This window comes from Arachis stenosperma, chromosome 4 (assembly GCF_014773155.1).
Source record: "Arachis stenosperma cultivar V10309 chromosome 4, arast.V10309.gnm1.PFL2, whole genome shotgun sequence".
NCBI lineage: Eukaryota > Viridiplantae > Streptophyta > Magnoliopsida > Fabales > Fabaceae > Arachis > Arachis stenosperma.
The window spans coordinates 22,984,390-23,004,003 of NC_080380.1; the positions used below are offsets into that span (position 1 = coordinate 22,984,390).

Genomic DNA, 19,614 nt, shown 5'->3' on the forward strand with positions numbered 1-19,614 from the left:
TTAAACTATTTACTTTACGAATTTATAAACCAAAAAAGATTCTTTATGACCTTTTCAAATTAAGATTTCTTACAAAACTTTTCCAAAGAGTTATTTCAAAGATAAACTATTTTTATAATCAGATTCTTTCTATTTGCAAGTATATATTTACTTTGATGGTATTTCCTTCTTTACTAAGAACATGTTTGTTCCCGCTCTTTTTTATATCCTACATTTCAATGACAGGTTCAGAAAATTTTGGCGCAAAACCGTGACCAAACCACAAAGCTTTATATATTTATACTTTTTGTATTTGATTTAGTTGGGATTCTTTGCGCTTTTACTTATGCGATATTATTGTATTAGTTCAGTTATTATTTTTTCTCGCTATTATTATTAATTTTTGTAAAGAGGGATAGGAGTTGTGATTGTAATAACATGTCATGTTTATAAGTTATTTCTATAAGAACCCTTATTATTATTATTATTATTATTATTATTATTATTATTATTATTATTATTATTATTATTATTATTATTATTATTATATATGAAGTGTTGTAATTGGTTTTGTATGTATGTACGTACATTTTTTTTAAAAGTATTTTTATTTTTTTAAATGAAAAGTTTATACGATTTTGAGTTAAAGACTTCTATCTTATAATTAAATTTATGTACATTATCGTAATGTCCTCGCTATTAGAGTGGCGCAACCGGAAGCGTGACATTCTGACAATAAGGGTGTTACAGAAGTGGGGTTGAATCTATAGCCTCTTTTAATCTTGTACACTTTAAACTTCAAACCAGGAGACAATTTCATTTCGTCTTATAACGAGCAAATAAGAAAGAGCAGAGAAGAGAAAATAACATAACCATATATCCTGGTTCAACCATCATGTGTAATGTGATCTACATCCAGTCTCTACCATAACTGTGTTAGAATTTTTACTATCTTTTTCAAATATTATAAACATCAATTTCCAAGAATTCTATCTAATCCTATTAGGGATAAACCAAACTTCTAACCAAGTTTTATTTGACTAGGTTCACTCCCTAAACTCTCAATACTAAGTGCTCATCCAACTTAGCAAGAAAAATCTCTCAAGTTCATGAACACAAAACAGAAACGATAACAAAAAAGATTGAAATAATTTATGATTTTTCTCCAAATTTAATTTCTTTATCTTTTCTCTCAGTGGCTTTTACTAATACCTCATAGATTTGTCTTTCTCCATTGATTAAAATAAAGAAAGATGAATCTGAAGAACAAAACTTTTAATGTAAAACCATGACGGATAAGAAAGTATAGCCAAAGTGCTATGAAGACCTAAATAGTATGCTCTCTCTCCTTACTTCAATTTCTAGCTGTTTACCCTTTTTTATAAGGATAAAGCTTCCAAAACTTGAGTTTGGTGAGAATACCGATTCTTTACAGTAGAGCACCTTTGAATTTGTCTTCTTCCCAAAAATAAAAATAGAGACGCAGAGAAGAGATGTGGCTACGACATAGCTTCATGGCTGCTAGAGTTGGCTTGAATTCTGACCTAGCTGCTTCTCTTTTTTTCTTTTCTACTTCAAAAATCAGAAGAGAATTTCTCTTTCCTCTTTTTACCCAAAAATGTGCAACAGAAAAAATGGTAGCTTCAACAAGTTAGAATGGTTGCACAAAGATGGCAATCAACTTCTTTGATTAGTTTCTATACTAAATCTGATTTTGTATTTTTTTTCTTTTGGCTTAAACATTTGACCTTTTCCTCTTTTTCCTTTTCAATGATAAAGTTTGGTGCTTCATTTTTTTATATTGCTTGAACCTACTTCTGAACATGATGTGTAGCTTGTGAAATATCTTTTCATTCTTGGTTTGTGGGTACAACACTTAGGTTATAGGCCTGAGGAGGAAAGAAAATATTTGCAATGGAATTTGGGCTTGTTTAGTTGTATTTTATTTTTTTTGCACAATAACCACATACGTTACAAATACTTTTGGACTTTAAACTCAATCAATAATATTTTATCATCATCAAATAATTATTATTATTTTTTCTTTAAAGTCAACAGTATGAAACCCACAATAGATGAAAAGACCAATCAGAGATTAACTTGAAGAGTTTCAGAAGAAGAGATTAAAAATGCCACTTTTTCTATCAACCCCTTCTATGCTTTGAGAGACGATGGCTTCATAGCTAAATTCTTTCAATACTATTGGGATATCATAAAGAATGAATCAGTGGAAGCTGTGTGTAGTTTTTTTTAGGGGATAAATTGCTTCGAGTCCTGAACCATACCCAAATTTGCTTGATTTTTAAGGTGCCAGCAACAGATTCTATGAGTCAAATTAGACCTATCAGCCTAAGCTCAGTATTTTATAAGGTAATCTCTAAGATCTTGATTCAGATCACTACTGGTTATCAGGCACTACTTCTCAATTAACCTAAAAACTCTAATTATTCTAAAATTTTAAGGCAAATAAATAAACTTATTAAAGTTTTATAAAAAATTAGTTTCACTTAAATTAGATGTCAAAGATGAGAGCAAGTAATTCAGAAAAATACTGACTCTCTAGTCTAAATTCTACAAATTCTGGTTTAGAAAGTCAGTGAGCTAGTTCCATTCTAAATTGCATAACTTACTCCCTAGGACTTCAATTACCCTGATATTTAAACTGGATATACAAGACACATTAAAATTTTATTTAAATTTAGTTTGGACTAAAAAATCATTCAAACTTGAGAATTATGTACATTGAAAATCGATGCTATCTGAACAGAATTCTGTCCAGTAAAATAGTGGGCACTCCTTCTTCCAATTTGCATAACTTCCTCTATAAAATTTTGATTGTTCTAAATTTTGGACAGGTTAGTTTAAATATTCTCATATTTTATTTGCTACTAATTTCATATCAAAACTCACTCAAAATTAGGAGTTATGCATGTGAAAAATTTCTGGTTTAAAAATAGAATTATGGTTTTCTTAGCAAAAAAGTGTTTAGATAAAAAATGCATATCTCCCACTTCACAACTCCGAAGACTCTAAAACTTTTTGAGAGTAAACTAGACTCACTATAAGTTCGTCCAAAATTAGTTTCATGTTAATTTGATTCTAGGTTAAGAGGAAAAATTTTGCAAAGTTGCTGCTCATATTGCATAATTCTACAGAATCTGGTTTACATAACTAGTGAGCTCATTTTTTTTAGAATAGATAATTTTGTTTCTAAATTTTAGTTTGGTCTAAAATTTGAACTGATCATTCTAGACATCTCAATTTTTATTTTTCCATAAGTTTCAAGTCAAAAATCTTACGGAATAAAGAGATATATAGATTGAAAGTTTTTTCTCCGAAAACTTGAAAAACGCATTTCTGCAAAATTTTGACTAATCTTTAAGAAATAATATCTTCTAATCCACAATTTCAAAAATTCTCAAATTTTGTGATAATAAAATAGACTTATCAAATTTTTATAGAAAATTAATTTCATCTAAATTAGATGTCTAGAATGATAACAGTGACTCAAGAATATTTTCTGTAGTAACTTGACAGATTTGAGTTTGAGTTCTCATTTACAAGTTTTGATTTCTAAAGCTTTTAACTTTTCTTTTTTAAGACATCTTTCTCACTTTCTTAGTCATTTACACATCTTTTATTAGTTCTTTAGTTCTAAGGGTTAAGCTTTTTTTTTCACTCTCATCATCATAGAGAGTGCAATCATATAAATTTATCATCATAAATTAAACACTCAAGCATCATCATTCTTATTCAGGTTCATTATTATTAATAACCATTATATTCATCAACTTTCCAGCCATAGTATCATACATCATCATTCAAAATAGCAACACATCATCATCATCATCATCAACAAGCTATATCATTCACTTAGAAAATATACATAGTCCTCATCTTTACCTTTGCTTGCTAGTTCTCTAGAAAAATATGTTCTTAACTCTCTCTTCCTTTCTCGGTCAAGGCTCCTGGTGGACGAAATTGTGATCATCAATAATGGCTCTTTGGTATGTGCATCTGTTAACTCAGCACTTTCTTTCCACAACTTCGCTCAACTAACCAGCAAGTACACTGGGTCGTCCAAGTAATAAACCTTACGTGAGGAAGGGTCGATCCCACAGAGATTGTTGGTATGAAGCAAGCTATGGTCACCTTGTAAATCTCAGTCAGGCGGATAATAATTGATTATGGAATTTCGAAAATTAAATAATAGTAAATAAACATAAAATAAAGATAAAGTTACTCATGTAATTCAATGGTGAAAATTTCAGATAGGTATATGGAGATGCTATGTTCCTTCTGAATCTCTGCTTTCCTACTGCATCCATTCAATCCTTCTTATTCCTTTCCATGGTAAGCTGTATGTAGGGCATCACTGTTGTCAATAGCTACATCCCATCCTCTCAGTGAAAAAGGTCCAAATGCTCTGTCACAGCACGGCTAATCATCTATCGGTTCTCAATCAGGTTGGAATAGAATCCAGTGATTCTTTTGCGTCTGTCACTAACGCCCAGCCTTTAGGAGTTTGAAGCTCGTCACAGTCATTCAATCCTGGAATCCTACTCAGAATACCACAGACAAGGTTAGACTTTTTGGATTTCCATGAATGCCGCCATCAATTCTAGCTTATACCACGAAGATTCTGATTAAGGAATCCAAGAGATATGCGCCCGGCCTAAGGTAGAACGGAAGTGGTTGTCAGTCACGCGCGTTCATAAGTGAGGATGATGATGAGTGTCACGGATCATCACATTCATCAATTTGAAGTGCAACGAATATCTTAGAATAGGAATAAATCGAATTGGATAGAAGATAGTATTAATTGCATTGAAACTTGAGGTACAGCAGAGCTTCACACCCTTAATCTTTGGTGTGTAGAAACTCCACCGTTGAAAATACATAAGTGATCAAGGTTCAGGCATGGCCGAATGGCCAGCCCCCAAAACGAAAATCAGGATGTCGAAATCCAAATATGGAACCAAGATAACCAAGATATCTAATAGACTAGTAAAAAATTCTATTTATACTAAACTAGCTACTAGGGTTTACAGAGGTAAGTAATTGATGCATAAATCCACTTCCGGGGCCCACTTGGTGTGTGCTTGGGCTGAGCTTGATCTATTCACGAGCTGAGGCTTCTCTTGGAGTTGAATGCCAAGTTGTAACGTGTTTTGGGCGTTCAACTCGGGTTCGTGACGTGTTTCTGGCGTTTGACTCCAGAATGTAGCATGGAACTGGCGTTGAGTACCAGTTTACGTCGTCAAATTCCGAATAAAGTATGGACTATTATATATTGCTGAAAAGCTCTGGATGTCTAATTTCCAACATCGTTGAGAGCGCACCATTTGGAGTTCTGTAGCTCTAGAAAATCTATTTCGAGTGCAGGGAGGTCAGATTCCAACAGCATCAGCAGTCCTTTGTTAGCCTCCTATCAGAGTTTTGCTTAGGTCCCTCAATTTCAGTCAGAAAATATCTGAAATCACAGAAAAACACACAAACTCATAGTAAATTCCAGAAATGTGAATTTAGTATAAAAACTAATGAAAACATCCCTAAAAGTAACTAGATCATACTAAAAACTACCTAAAAACAATGCCAAAAAGCGTATAAATTATCCGCTCATCACAACACCAAACTTAAATTGTTGCTTGTCCCCAAGCAACTGAAAATCAATTAGGATAAAAAGAAGAGAATATACTATAAATTACAAAATATCAATGAATATTAATTCTAATTAGATGAACGGGACTTGTAGCTTTTTGCTTCTGAACAGTTTTGGCATCTCACTTTTTCCTTTGAAGTTTAGAATGATTGGCTTCTATAGAAACTTAGAATTTCAGATAGTGTTATTGATTCTCCTAGTTAAATTTGTTGATTCTTAAATACAGCTACTTTTATGAGTCTTGGCCGTGCCCCTAAGCATTTTGTTTTCTAGTATTACCACCGGATACATAAATGCCACATACACATGACTGGGTGAACCTTTTCAGATTGTGACTCAGCTTTGCTAAAGTCCCCAGTTAGAGGTGTCCAGAGCTCTTAAGCACACTCTTTTTGCTTTGTATCACGACTTTAACCACTCAGTCTCAAACTTTTCACTTGGACCTGCATGCCACAAGCACATGGTTAGGGACAGCTTGATTTAGCCGCTTAGGCCTGGATTTTATTTCCTTGGGCCCTTCTATCCATTGATGCTCAAAGCCTTGGATCCTTTTTACCCTTGCCTTTTGGTTTTAAGGGCTATTGGCTTTTTCTGCTTGCTTTTTCTTTTTCTTTCTAAATATTATTTTTTTTCGAGCTTTTACTTTTTCACTGCTTTTTCTTGCTTCAAGAATCAATTTCATGATTTTTCAGATTATCAATAACATTTCTCTTTGTTCATCATTCTTTCAAGAGCCAACAATTTTAACATTCATAAACAATAAGATCAAAAATATGCACTATTCAAGCATTCATTCAGAAAACAGAAAGTATTGTCACCACATCAATATAATTAAACTAAATTCAAGGATAATTTCGAAATTCATGTACTTATTGTTCTTTTGTATTAAAAACATGTTTCATTTAAGAAAGGTGAAGGATTTATGGAATTTATTCATAGCTTTAAGACATAGTTACTACATACTAATGATCATGAAGTAGAGACACAAAATATAGATGAACATATAACATAAAAACCGAACAACAGAAAATAAGAGCAAGGAATGAGTCCACCTTAGTGGCGTATTCTTCTTGAAGGACCAATAATGTCCTTAAGCTCTTCTATGTCCTTTCCTTGCCTTTGTTGCTCCTCCCTCATTGCTCTTTGATCTTCTCTAATTTCATGGAGAATGATGGAGTGCTCTTGATGTTCCACCCTTAATTGTTCCACATTGTAACTCAAATCTTCTAGGAAAGTGTTGAGTTGTTCCCAATAGTTGTTGGGAGGAAAGTGCATCCCTTGAGACATCTCCGGAATTTCTTGGTGATGAGCTTCCTCATGCGTCTCTTGGGTTCCATGAGTGGGCTCTCTTGTTTGCTCCATTCTTTTCTTAGTGATGGGCTTGTCCTCCTCAATGAGGATGTCTCCTTCTATGATAACTCCAGCTGAGTAACATAGATGGCAAATAAGATGAGAAAAAGCTAGCCTTGCCAAAGTAGAGGACTTATCGGCTATTTTGTAGAATTCATGGGAGATGACTTCATGAACTTCTACTTCCTCTCCAATCATGATGCTATAAATCATGATGGCCCGATCCACAGTAACTTCAGATCGGTTGCTAGTGGGGATGATGGGGCGTTGAATGAACTCCAACCATCCTCTAGCCACAGGCTTGAGGTCCAGTCTTTTTAGTTGAACCGGCTTGCCTTTGGAGTCTCTTTTCTATTGAGCTCCTTCCACACATATGTCCATAAGGACTTGGTCCAACCTTTGATTAAAGTTGACCTTTCTAGTGTAGGGGTGTGCATCTCCTTGCATCATGGGTAAGTTGAATGCCAACCTCACATTTTCCGGACTAAAATCTAAGTATTTCCCCCGAACCATTGTAAGATAATTCTTTGGATTCGGGTTCACACTTTGATCATGGTTCCTAGTGATCCATGCATTGGCATAGAACTCTTGAACCATTAAGATTCCGACTTGTTGAATGGGGTTGGTTAGAACTTCCCAACCTCTTCTTTGGATCTCATGTCGGATCTCCGGATACTCATTTTTCTTGAGCTTGAAAGGGACCTCAGGGATCACCTTCTTCTTGGCCACAACATCATAGACGTGGTCTTGATGGGCTTTGGAGATGAATCTTTCCATCTTCCATGACTCGGAGGTGGAAGCTTTTGTCTTCCCTTTCCCTTTTCTAGAGGATTCTCTGGCCTTAGGTGCCATCAATGGTAATGAAAAAACAAAAAGCTTATGCTTTTACCACACCAGACTTAAAATATTGCTCACTCTCGAGCAAGAGAAGAAAGAAAAGAAGAAGAAGAAGAAGAAAATATGGAGGAGAGGGGGAGAGGTGTATTCGGCCAAGAAGGAGAAGAGAGGTTTGTGCTGTGTGAAAATTAAGGAGAATGGAGGGGTTTATATAGGGAAGTGAGAGAGGGTAGGTTCGGCTATTTAGGGTGGGTTTGGGTGGGAAAGATTTTTGAATTTTGAAGGTAGGTGGGGTTTATAGGAAAGAGTGGATGGATGTGAGTGGTGAAGGGGGTAATTGGGAAGAGAGATTGAGGTGATTAGTGAAGGGTTTTTGGGAAAGTGTGTTATAGGATTAATTAGGAGGTAAGGTGGGAATATGTTAGGTAGGGATCCTGTGGGATCCACAGATCCTGAGATGATCCTGTGGGGTCCACAGATCCTGAGGTGTCAAGGATTTACATCCCTGCACCAATTAGGCATGTAAAATGCCTTAGCATACTATTCTGGCATTTAAACGCCGAAGTGGTGCACGTTCTGTGCGTTCAACGCCCATGTGTAGCATGTTTCTGGCGTTGAACGCCAGTTCCATGCTTGTTACTGGCGTTCAGCGCCAGCTTTCCTCAGGGCACATTCCTGGCATCCAAACGCCAGGATGTTGCTTGCTTCTGGTGTTCGGCGCCAGATCCATGCTCTGTTCTGGCGTTGAACGCCAGCCAGATGCTCCTTACTGGCGTTCAAACGCCAGTAAGTCCTTCCTCCAGGGTGTGATTTTTTTTCTGCTGTTTTTGATTCTGTTTTTAATTTTAGTATTTTTTTCGTGACTCCACATGATCATGAACCTAATAAAACACAAAATAACAATAAAATAAAAATAAAATTAGATAAATAAAAATTAGGTTGCCTCCCAACAAGCGCTTCTTTAATGTCAATAGCTTGACAGTGGGCTCTCTTGGAGCCACAAAGGTGATCAGGTCAATGTTGTGAACTCCCAACACCAAACTTAGAGTTTGGATATGGGGGTTCAACACCAAACTTAGAGTTTGGTTGTGGCCTCCTAACACCAAACTTAGAGTTAGATTGTGGGGGCTCTGTTTGACTCTGTACTGAGAGAAGCTCTGCATGCTTTTTCTCCAGTGTTACAGAGGGATGGTCGTATGCCTTAAACACAAGGTAGTCCCCATTCAATTGAAGGACTAATTCTCCTCTGTTAACATCAATCACAGCACCTGCTGTGGCTAGAAAAGGTCTTCCAAGGATGATGCATTCATCCTCTTCCTTCCTAGTGTCTAAGATTATGAAATCAGCAGGGATGTAAAGGCCTTCAACCTTTACTAACACGTCCTCTACTAATCCATAAGCCTGTCTTACTGACTTGTCTGCCAATTGTAATGAGAATAAGGCAGGCTGTACCTCAATGATCCCTAGTTTCTCCATTACAAAGAGTGACATAAGATTTATAGATGAATTTTAAACTCAACGGTTGAAATTTGTCGTTATCGATACGGTTTTTGGCTTGTGAATTGTGACACACTTTTACTTCTCACTGTACTTTCTTTTCTTTTCACTTATCTTATTTAAATCCGCTGTATTATATTGTGATGAGGTAATTCTCGAATATTTAATGAATTCTCATCACAGAATTTTTGAGAATTATTCTATAAAAAAAAACAGTGTTATACTATGGGTACCCTACCTCTTGATATTGTGATTGTCCAAATTGGACCCACCCCTATGTATTTTTTTCATTACAATATATGAAATAAAATACAGTTGGCTTAGAAAAAAAATAAAAAATTCAAGAAATTTAAAATTATAAAAACAACGTAACTTTGAAAAAATAAATACATAAATATTAGAAAATAAATTTATAATTGACCATAAACAAACAATAAAAAATAAAACTTTAAAATTATCTTGAAAAATAAAGCTTTAAAATATATGATTAATTAAAAGTGTAACTAAAATTAATAATAAATTGCAATAAGGCATGACAATTTGAAGATCCTTCCAACAAAGTGATGAAAATTAGCGAAGGATTTAGCATTTAGAGAAAAAATTATGATTTAGAGAGATATTAAGAATTTGAAGAAAAAAAAAATAGAATTAAGAGTATAAATTGTAATTACTAATTATAATAAAAGATATTTTTGATAAAAAAATTGTTTTTGTTTCTACTTTTTTTTTAAGTAATGTGTTGTTGATTTTAAAAAAAAAATAGATTATTTACTTTTTCTAATAAAAGTATTTTTTTAAAAAAAGTGATATCCAAATATGTTTAAAATTTAAAAAAAAATAAAAAATATATTTTTTTTTGTTTTTCACAGTATTTCCCAGTTTGGTAGGTTAAGGACTAATCCGCCATGGCACTAAGCTCTATTTAAGGGTCTGCCGCTGGCTAATGAGTTACTGCATACACAAGGCAGGTTTCGAACCCCTGACACTTATTTAAGCGGAATAGTGAACTAACTACTAGCACTTTATCATCTATAAAATAAAGTAGGATCCAGCATCAAAGATCCGAAAAGATCTAAGAGCACCGGAAAAGGTCCAAACATGTTTCATACAAAAAGGGAAGTATACAACCTCTTTTAAATGATTGACAAAAAGAAAAAATTAAAATCCTTAGATTTTAAGATTTTTTTATGGAGAGACGGGGTCAAAACCCTAAAGAAAAAAGAGAAAAAAACATAGATGAGGTACTCAAACGCCCCTAATTCTAAAGAAACCTGAAACATCCATAACTAAAATATAAAGAGTATCCAGTGGTACTGTATCAAATAGGTGAAGACCGATAGGGAGGTCTTGACCCTTCTTGGCCAAAATATCAGCAACTGTATTGATTTTGCAAAGAGTGTGGGTAAACTCAACTACCTGAATTCTTATGGCAAGGATGATGGGATGGGCATCCAATCTTCACAAAATTAATTGCCATACAGGAATCAGAGTTAATGATCACATGTTGTATTTCTTTTGCATAAGCAATCTATAGTCCTTTGACAATATCTCATAGCTTGACATGCATGATTGAACAACTTTCTAGGTTGCATGAAAAGCCCACAAAAATCTGCTCAAACCATCTCTAAAAATATCACCGCATGTTGCATTATTTGTCTGTAAAATAAAAGAGTCATCAACATTCAGTTTTAATCTCTGTTCTAAGGGAAGTGTCCAACAAATAAGGTGTTCATGGGATGGGATGCTCCTCTTTGTGGTGAGGTAGCTTTTAGTAACTCTTTGAAATTCAAAAGTTCGGACTTTAATGTTGTCTGAGGCAACAGATGGCAGAAGAATTTTTTCCTAAAAAATGAGATTATTTTGATAAAACCAGAGAAAAGAGATAGCAACTCCAAATAAACAAGCCTAGTCATTTTTTTAGCCAGATTATTGATGAGCCAGTCACAATGATTCAGAGCATAATTGTCAGAACCGAACCGGTGATCGAACCGGTGAGGTCACTGGGTCACTGGGTTACTGGTTCAACCGGTGGGTCACTGGTCGAACCTGTTAACCCGGTATAATTAAGTAATTATGTAAAATTTAATTATTTTTTCTTTATTATAAGTACTTTTATTTTGTTTTTATAAAAATAATAATTATTTTCAAATTTTAATACTTTATTAATTAATTTATATTTATTGTATTATTGTATTATTGTATTACTATAAATAAAAACTTACATACAGTTAATTTTCATGTGAAGTTGATATTTAAAAATAGTTAGATGATTTGACAAGTTTAACTAAATATCATCTAACGATTTTCAATTATTAACTTCATATGAAGATAACTGCATGTGAGTCTTTACCTATTATTATATGCTACAATTATTTATTGAAAAAATAATATTAATAGATATCATATAATCATAAAAAGAAAAAATAAATTATGGTTAATAATTTTTTATCTTTTTAATATATATATATATATTAATAAAATATATAGTTAAATAAAATATAATTGATTTAAAAATGAGTGACTTTAAAATTAAAATTAATTGAATATAAGTAAAATAAAAAATTGCTATATGTATTCATTAAAAATAATATTAATATATTATATAATTATGAAAAGAAAAAATAAGTGAGTTTATAATTATTGTTAAATAAAAATATAATTAATTTAAAAATGAGTGAGTTTATAACTAAAATTAAAATAAAATAAATAAAAGTAAATTATTTGATAAAAGATATCTATATATATTATAATTTGCATATATATTAATGAAAATCAACACGGCTTAGCGGCAAGGAGAGGTTTTGATCTTCCAGCAGATAGGGTTTTGAACCCCATATCACACATTTTGGATAATTTGCCTCATAGTTATCAAAACCGAACCGGTGATCGAACCGGTAAGGTCACTGGGTCACTGGGTCACTGGTTCAACCGGTGGGTCACTGGTTGAACCGGTCAACCCGGTATATATATTTATTTTATTATATTATTATTATAGGTAAAAACTCACATACAGTTGTTTTTATGTGAAGTTGATATTTAAAAACCGTTAGATGATTTGACAAGTTTGACTAAATATCATCTAAGAAATTTTAACTATCAACTTCATATGAAGACAACTCTGCATGTGAGTCTTTACCTATTATTATATATTAAAAGTATTTAATAAAAAATAATATTAATAGATATCATATAATCATGAAAAGAAAAAATAAATTATTATTAATAAATTTTGTTTGTTTATATTTTTAATTTGTATATATTTAATAAAATATATAGTTAAATAAAATATAATTGATTTAAAAATGAGTGGCTTTAAAATTAAAATAAATTGAATATAAATAAAATAAAAACTTGATATATGTATTATAATATGTATATAAAATTAACAAAAAGTCTGTCAGCTTGGTGGTATAAACTTCCTCCTAACATCCTTAAGTGAAGGAGTTCGAACCTTGTGCTAGAAATTTTGGAAAATTTTCCAAAAATTCACAAGGCTTGACACTTGGCAGCACTGGAGACATACGGAGTATGGTGTTTTTCCACAACGCAGCTGATGAGCGGATAATTTGTACACTTTTTGGCATTGTTTTTAGTATGTTTTTGGTAGTTTTAGTTGAGTTCTTAGTATATTTTTATTAGTTTTTAGTTAAAATTCACTTTTCTGGACTTTACTATGAGTTTGTGTGTTTTTCTGTGATTTCAGGTATTTTCTGGCTGAAATTGAGGGACCTGAGCAAAAATCTGATTCAGAGACTGAAAAGGACTGCAGATGCTGTTGGATTCTGACCTCCCTGCATTCGAAGTGGATTTTCTGGAGCTACAGAAGCCCAATTGGCGCGCTCTCAACGGCGTTGGAAAGTAGACATCCTGGGCTTTCCAGCAATATATGATAGTCCATACTTTGCCCAAGATTTGATGGCCCAAACCGGCGTTCAAAGTCACCTACAGAAATTCCAGCGTTAAACGCCGGAACTGGCACCAAAATGGGAGTTAAACGCCCAAACTGGCATAAAAGCTGGCGTTTAACTCCAAGAAGAGTCTCTACACGAAAATGCTTCATTGCTCAGCCCAAGCACACACCAAGTGGGCCCGGAAGTGGATTTTTATGTCATTTATTCATCTCTGTACACCCTAGGCTACTAGTTTTCTATAAGTAGGACCTTTTACTATTGTATTTTCATCTTGGTTCTTCTGGTTCCCTCTCTGGGGCCGAAACCAATGATCACTCTTGTTCTTATGTATTTTCAACGGTGAAGTTTCTACACACCATAGATTAAGGTGTGGAGCTCTGCTGTACCTCGAGTATTAATGCAATTACTATTGTTCTTCTATTCAATTCCGCTTGTTCTTTGTCCAAGATATCACTTGTTCTTCAACTTGATGAATGTGATGATCCGTGACACTCATCATCATTCTCACTTATGAACAAAGTGACTGACAACCACTTCTGTTCTACAAGCAACAAGGCTTTAGTGAATATCTCTTGGATTCTTTAACCGGAATCCTCGTGGTATAGGCAAGAACTGATGGCGGCATTCAAGAGAATCCGGAAGGTCTAACCTTGTCTGTGGTATTCTGAGTAGGATTCAATGATTGAATGACTGTGACGTGCTTCAAACTCCTGAAGGCGGGGCGTTAGTGACAGACGCAAAAGAATCACTGGATTCTATTCCGGCCTGAACGAGAACCGACAGATGATTAGCCATGCTGTGACAGAGCATCGGGACGTATTTTCACTGAGAGGATGGGAGGTAGCCACTGACAACGGTGAAACCCTACACAAGCTTGCCATGGAAAGGAGTAAGAAGGATTGGATGAAGACAGTAGGAAAGCAGAGAGACGGAAGGGAAAGCATCTTCATTCGCTTATCTGAAGCTCTCACCAATGATATACATAAGTATCTCTATCTTTATCTTTATGTTTTATTCATTCATCATCTACACCCATTTGAGTCTGCCTGACTGAGATTTACATGGTGACCATAGCTTGCTTCATACCAACAATCTCCGTGGGATCGACCCTTACTCACGTAAGGTATTACTTGGACGACCCAGTGCACTTGCTGGTTAGTTGTGCGAAGTTGTAGTGATCACAATTTCGTGCATCAAGTTTTTGGCGCCGTTGCCGGGGATTGTTTGTGTATGGACAACTGACGGTTCATCTTGTTGCTTAGATTAGGTATTTTTCTTCAGAGTTCTTAAGAATGAATTCTAGTGTTTCAAGGTGATGTTCTTATCATCACCAAAGCTGATTGATTCTCATCAATTTAGCTCTTGAATGCAATGTCCTGCTGAAGCTTGGCCGGCCATGTCTAATTTCTTTAGACTAAAGCTTTAGACTAACATTGCATGATTCCTGGAATTCTCATTAAGAATTTTGATACCTTTATTTTCTTTTTCTACATAATTTTCGAAAAAACACAAAAAAAAATTACAAAATCATAAAAACCAAAAATATTTCTTGTTTGAGTCTAGTGTCTCATTTTAAGTTTGGTGTCAATTGCATGTTTCTGTTCTTCTTGCATTTTTCGAATTCATGCATGTGTCTTCATTAATCTTCAAGTTGTTCTTGATGATTTCATTGCTCTGATCTTTGAATTCTGTTGACTTGAGTGTTTTGTGTTTCTCATATGCATTCTCATCTTGTTAGTGTCAGAAGTATACAAACTGCTAAGTTTGGTGTCTTACATGCATTGTTAATTGATTTTAGTTGCATTTTGATTATTTCTCATTATTAAAAATCCAAAAATATTTTTAATTTGTGTCTTTTCAAGTCAATAATACAGAGAATTGAAGATTCAGAACATACAGCAGAGGAATTATACAGAAAAAGCTGGGCATTCAAAAATGCCCAGTGAAGAAGGACAGACTGGCGTTTAAACGCCAGCCAGGGTGCCTGGCTGAGCGTTTAACGCCTAAAAGGGTATAGTTTTGGGCGTTAAACGCCAGAATGTGCACCATTCTGGGCGTTTAACGCCAGGATGGCTAAAGGGGGAAGATTTTGTTTTCAAATCAATTTTTTTTTCAAGTTTTCAAAGTTTTTCAAAATCAAATCTTTTTCAAATCAAATCTTTTCAATCAAATGTTTTCAAAATCAATTTCTTTCCATTTTTAAAGATACTTACTATCAATTAATGATTTGATTCAACATCTCAAGTATGTTGCCTTTTCTGTTGAGAAAGGTTTAATATTTGAATCATATCTTTTCTTGTTAGGCAAGTCATTACTTTTTAAAATCAAATCTTTTCAAAATTGTTTTCAAATCATATCTTTTAAAATTATTTTCAAATCATATCTTCTCAATCACATTTTTTTAAAACCATAACTTTTCAATCATATCTTTTTAATTACATCTTTTTCAAAATAAGTTTTCAATCAAATCTTTTTAATTTCTAATTTCAAAATCTTTTTCAAAAATCACTTGATTTCTTTTCCTCTTTGAGTTTTCGAAAACTATCAATCAATTTTTCAAAATGTTTTTAAAATCTTTCTTAATTAATTTTCGAAAATTCTCCTCCCCTATTCTCACATCCTTCTATTTATGGACTAACACTATCCCTTAATGCAAAATTCGAACTCCATCTTCTCCAATAAGTTCGAATTTTCAACTTCTGTCTTCTACTTTTCTTTTCCTCTGACATCTCAAGGAATCTCTATACTGTGACATAGAGGATTCCACATTCTCTTGTTCTCTTCTCTTTCATATGAGCAGGAGCAGAGACAAAGGCATTCTTGTTGAAGCTGACCCTCAACCTGAAAGGACCCTGAAGAAAAAGCTAAGAGAAGCCAAAGCACAACTCTCTTTAGAGGACCTGACCGAATTCTTCAAGAAAGAAGAACACATGGCAGCCGAAAACAACAACAATGCCAACAATACAAGGAAGGTGCTGGGTGACTTTACTGCACCTACTCCTGATTTCTATGGGAGAAGCATCTCTATCCCTGCCATTGGAGCAAACAATTTTGAGCTTAAGCCTCAATTAGTTTCTCTAATGCAACAGAATTGCAAGTTTCATGGACTTCCATTAGAAGATCCTCATCAGTTCTTAGCTGAATTCTTGCAAATCTGTGACACTAAGACCAATGGGGTAGACCCTGAGGTCTATAGACTTATGCTATTCCCTTTTGCTGTAAGAGACAGAGCTAGAATATGGTTGGACTCACAACCTAAAGAAAGCCTGAACTCATGGGAAAAGCTAGTCAATGCCTTCTTGGCAAAGTTCTTTCCACCTCAAAAATTGAGTAAGCTTAGAGTGGAAGTCCAAACCTTCAGACAGAAGGATGGAGAATCCCTCTATGAAGCTTGGGAAAGATACAAACAATTAATCAGAAAATGTCCATCTGACATGCTTTCTGAATGGAGCATCATAGGTATTTTCTATGATGGTCTCTCTGAACTGTCCAAGATGTCCTTGGATAGCTCTGCTGGAGGATCTCTTCATCTGAAGAAGACGCCTACAGAAGCTCAAGAGCTCATTGAAATGGTTGCAAATAACCAATTCATGTATACTTCTGAAAGAAATCCTGTGAACAATGGGACAAATCAGAAGAAAGGAGTTCTTGAGATTGACACTCTGAATGCCATTCTGGCTCAGAATAAAATATTGACTCAACAAGTCAATTTGATTTCTCAAAGTCTGTCTGGAATGCAAAATGCACCAAGCAGTACTAAGGATGCTTCATCTGAGGAAGAAACTTATGATCCTGAGAACCCTTCAATGGAAGAGGTGAATTACCTAGGAGAACCCTATGGAAACACCTATAGTTCTTCATGGAGAAATAACCCAAATTTCTCATGGAAGAATCAAGAGAGACCTCAACAAGGTTTCAACAACAATAATGGTGGAAGAAACAGGTTTAGCAATGGCAAGCCTTTTCCATCATCTTCTCAGCAACAGACAGAGAATTCTAAGCAGAACCCCTCTGACTTAGCAACCATGGTCTCTGATTTAATCAAAACCACTCAAAGTTTCATGACTGAAACAAGGTCCTCCATTAGGAATTTGGAGGCACAAGTGGGACAGCTGAGCAAGAAAGTTACTGAACTCCCTCCAAGTACTCTTCCAAGCAATACAGAAGAAAATCCAAAAGGAGAGTGCAAGGCCATCAACATGGCCGAATTTGGAGAGGAAGGAGAGGCAGTGAACGCCACTGAGGAAGACCTCAATGGGCGTGCACTGACCTCCAATGAGTTCCCTAATGAGGAACCATGGGAATCTGAGGCTCAAAATGAGACCATAGAGATTCCATTAGACTTACTTCTGCCTTTCATGAGCTCTGATGAGTATTCTTCCTCTGAAGAGGATGAGTATGTCACTGAAGAGCAAGTTGCTAAATACCTTGGAGCAATCATGAAGCTAAATGACAAGTTATTTAGAAATGAGTCTTGGGAGGATGAACCTCCTTTGCTCACCAAAGAACTGGATGACTTGTCTAGGCAGAAATTACCTCAAAAGAGACAAGATCCTGGGAAGTTTTTCCTACCTTGTACCATAGGCACCATGACCTTCAAGAAGGCTCTGTGTGACTTAGGGTCAAGTGTAAACCTCATGCCTCTCTTTGTAATGGAGAAGCTAGGGATCTTTGAGATACAAGCTGCAAGAATCTCATTAGAGATGGCAGACAACTCAAGAAAACAAGCTTATGGACTTGTAGAGGATGTTCTAGTAAAGGTTGAAGACCATTACATCCCTACTGATTTCATAGTCCTAGAGACTGGGAAGTGCATGGATGAATCCATCATCCTTGGCAGACCCTTCCTAGCCACAGCAAAGGCTGTGATTGATGTTGATGGAGGTGAACTGATCATTCAAAGTGAATGATGAATCCTTTGTGTTTAAGGCTCAAGGATGTCCCTCTGTCACCATGGAGAGGAAGCATGAAGAGCTTCTCTCAAATCAGAGTCAAACAGAGCCCCCACAGTCAAACTCTAAGTTTGGTGTTGGGAGGCCACAACCAAACTCTAAGTTTGGTGTTGAACCCCCACATTCAAACTCTAAGTTTGGTGTTGGGAGGTTCCAACATTGCTCTGAGTATCTGTGAGGCTCATTGAGAGCCCTCTGTCAAGCTACTGACATTAAAGAAGCGCTTGTTGGGAGGCAACCCAATGTTATATTTTATATATTTTTCTTTGTTATTTTTTGTTATTTTGTAGGTTGATGATCATGAGAAGTCACAAAATCAATTGAAAAAGCAAAAACAGAATGAAAAACAGGAAGAAAAACAGCACACCCTGGAGTAAGAACCCACTGGCGTTTAAACGCCAGTGAGGCTAGCAGTTGGGCGTTTAACGCCCAGTCTGGCACCATTCTGGGCGTTTAACGCCAGAAAGGGGCACCAGACTGGCGTTAAACGCCAGGAAAGGGCTAGAACCTGGCGTTAAACGCCAGAAATGGGCACCAGCCCGGCGTTTAACGCCAGAATTGGCTCAAAACGTGTTTTTGAATGCCATTTGGTGCAGGGATGACTTTTCCTTGACACCTAAGGATCTGTGGACCCCACAGGATCCCCACTAACCCCACCACCCTCTCTCTTCTTCACCCATTCACCAATCACCCCAATACCTCTTCACCAAAAAACCCCTCACCTATCAAATCCCATCTTTCTCTTCACCACTCACCTCCATCCTTCATAAAACCCCACTTACCTCACCATCCAAATTCAAACCACTTTCCCACCCAAACCCACCCATAATGGCCGAAACACAAAGCCACTCCCTTCCTCCTCATTTCTTCTTCTTCTACTCTCTTCTTTCTTCTTTTGCTTGAGGACGAGCAAACCTTTTAAGTTTGGTGTGGTAAAAGCATTGCTTTTTGTTTTTCCATAACCATTTATGGCATCTAAGGCCGGAGAAACCTCTAGAAAGAGGAAAGGGAAGGCAAAAGCTTCCACCTCCGAGTCATGGGAGATGGATAGATTCATCTCAAGGGTGCATCAAGACCACTTCTATGAAGTTGTGGCCATGAAGAAGGGTCAACTTTGATCAAAGGTTGGACCAAGTCCTCATAGACATTTGTGAAGAGGGCATTCAATGAAAGAGAGATTCAAGAGGGAAGCCGGTTCAACTGAGAAGGCATGACCTCAAGCCCATCACTAAGAAAAGGATGGAGCAAACAAGAGACCCCTCTCATCATGAGATCCCTGAGATGCCTCAAGGGATGCACCTTCCTCCACAAGACTATTGGGAGCAACTGAACACCTCACTAGGAGAATTAAGTTCCAAAATGGGACAACTAAGGGTGGAGCACCAAGAACATTCCATCCTCCTCCATGAAATTAGAGAAGATCAAA

The 19,614-nt window shown here is 35.5% G+C and overlaps 1 non-coding gene across 1 annotated transcript; it reads right to left on the reverse strand.

The window, feature by feature from the left end:
- Positions 1-16,568: 16,568 nt before the first annotated feature.
- LOC130977358 (small nucleolar RNA R71) lies at positions 16,569-16,672 on the reverse strand. Its single transcript, XR_009085052.1, has one exon. It is a non-coding gene; the product is annotated as a small nucleolar RNA R71 (small nucleolar RNA).
- Between the last annotated feature and the right edge of the window lie 2,942 nt (positions 16,673-19,614).